At 42.6% G+C, this 2,500-nt stretch overlaps 1 protein-coding gene across 1 annotated transcript in view; it reads right to left on the reverse strand.

Moving 5' to 3' along the window:
* slc6a16a (solute carrier family 6 member 16a) overlaps positions 1-2,500 on the reverse strand; it is a 45,088-nt gene that overhangs the window by 26 nt on the left and 42,562 nt on the right. Inside the window, exon 12 of the mRNA XM_063184277.1 lies at positions 1-2,500. This exon is cut by the window's left edge and continues 26 nt beyond it; it is cut by the window's right edge and continues 1,605 nt beyond it. The gene's annotated coding sequence lies outside the window, so the exon portion shown is untranslated.

Below are 2,500 nucleotides of genomic sequence, written 5' to 3' on the forward strand. Positions count from 1 at the left end.
GGCAATTGGCAGAATTCCCATCTTTTTCACACAAAGATAAAAGTAATGGCTATTATAAAAGGAAATATCACACAATTAAATCACACTCACGTATTGTATGCTATCTCTCTCTCTCTCTCTCTCTCTCTCTCTCTCTCTCTCTCTCTCTCTCTGTCACACACACACACACACACACACACACACACACGCACACTGTTCAAGGAGGCAATCTAGCCCGAGGTATATATTCATATATAAAAATATATATGAACAAAGAATACAGATCAGAGACAGTTCGCATGCAAACTCTTTTCTAAAAAACAAAACAAAAAAACAATCCACACACATGAAAAAAAGCACAAGTCATGTACAGCTAATCCACTTTCCCCTCATGATTGGCAATATATTCACCCCTGATTGACAGCTGCTGGTCCTCATGGCTCTGAGGAGGAACCACTGAGAGTGTGTCTGGCCCTGCGTAGGCCTACATGTGTGTGTGTTATTGTGTGTGTGTGTGTGTGTGTGTGTGTGTGTGTGTGTGTGTGTGTGTGTGTGTGTGTGTGTGTGTGTGTGTGTGTGTGTGTGTGTGTGTGTGTGCGTGTGTGCGACCATGTACTAACACATCTCTGTCTATACACACGTATGTGTGTGTGTGTGTGTGTGTGTGTGTGTGTGTGTGTGTGTGTGTGTGTGTGTGTGTGTGTGTGTGTGTGTGTGTGTGTGTGTGTGTGTGTGTGTGTGTGTGCGTGCGCGCGCGAGCGTGTGAATTCTGACACATCTCTGTCTATACACATGTAAATGTGTATGTATGGTTGTGTGTGTGACACAACCTCTTTGTAGCCTGGTGTTTCACTGAGTTCCTAACCTTCCACTGACAGGAAGTTCTCAGAGGAGGCGGAATCAACGTGCCTACCTATAGTAGGACCAATCAGACCACTGATTCAGACTACACAATGTGTGGCTTTTGTTATTCGCTGGTGTCAGTTATTTTCAGGAAAAGGGTTACTGAGTACAATTCTGGGACAATACTAAGACAATTTTGCTTCAGGAGACAAATTTGAGACAATTCAGCTTTGGTTCATGGTATTGCTTTAAACAAGTGTACAAGAAGCAAGGCACTCCACATCAAAATGGTTCGTAGCAATGTACAGGACTTTGTTCACAAGAATACAACCATTTTGAACTTCTGTCATCATCAGCATCATTATATCAAAAGTTCAGTTAAAAAACAACAACATACCAATGGCTCAGCAGATCAAATGATTGATGGTTAGAATTTGGCACCACTGCATACGTTACAGTGATTTCACTACATATCATTGGCTACTTCGGTTCAAAGTTGAAAGCTTTTTGATTATGCTTTTGCAAAGTAAAATGTGTGTGTGTGTGTGTGTGTGTGTGTGTGTGTGTGTGTGTGTGTGTGTGTGTGTGTGTGTGTGTGTGTGTGTGTGTGTGTGTGTGTGTGTGTGTGTGTGTGTGTGTGTGTGTGTGTGTGTGTGTGTGTGTGCGTGCGTGTGTGTGTGTCTCTGTGTGTTTGTGATAGGTTTTGCATGTATGCCACTGAGAATGTTTCACACTGAACAGCAAAAGAAACAGGAAACAGTGAGACATGCAGGTATGGAAGGCCTAGACCAGTGGTTCCCAAACTTTTTCCCTTGCGCACCCCCTTGTACATTTCAATGTGGTTCGCGCACCCCCAAAGCGAATGTTTTGGTGTACTTATGGCCACTCAAATATGGCCTCACTGCACAAACCATTGCACATTATGCAGGGTTATTTAGAGAATCCTCAAGCATACAATTCACCATACAATTAAAAACTACTTATTTTTCATTAATGCTGTATAAAAACACCCATATCCACCATTGCTCCATTCAGCTCGTGCACCCCCTTGCGGTAGGCCACGCACCCCCAGGGGTCCACGCACCCCAGTTTGGGAAATCCTGGCCTAGATGATAGACGATATGTGACACTTGCTTAAGAGACTTCAACAAACGTCAGGACCTTTACTGTACACTGACAATAAAGTTCCTGAATTTGCATGAAAACAGAAATAGTGTTGTGACATAATTGATCTTTGGTTTAAAGAAGACCCATCCATTTATATACTGTAGGTCTATGGATTCATAATTGCATATACTGTCAGGGGTAACCCAGGAAGTGGGATCTAGGAGAAAGTCCACTCAGAGCAAGTCGTAAATCTGATAATAGAAGAGCACCACGGCACCTGTGCAGGCTTTTTAATCTGACTGGGTGTGTTTTTTGCCAATTGTCTATTGACGAGAACAAGGTGACTATCCCCTCAGCAGTGCAGGCCATTTGATTTATTCTTGTACTTTTGAAAGATGTCTGAAGGAGATCAAAAGATAAAACGTTGTCCTCACTCCTTTTTGTATTTAATTCAGTCTTTGGACGGCCATGTCCAAATTGTTTTCCTGCAATATCCCTAAGTAGCCTACAGTATTTTTTATCTTGCACCTGCTGGACTTTTCTTACACTACTCCTTCCTTTCTTTTGCCTC

The sequence above is a fragment of the Engraulis encrasicolus genome, chromosome 2, assembly GCF_034702125.1.
Source record: "Engraulis encrasicolus isolate BLACKSEA-1 chromosome 2, IST_EnEncr_1.0, whole genome shotgun sequence".
Taxonomy (NCBI): domain Eukaryota; kingdom Metazoa; phylum Chordata; class Actinopteri; order Clupeiformes; family Engraulidae; genus Engraulis; species Engraulis encrasicolus.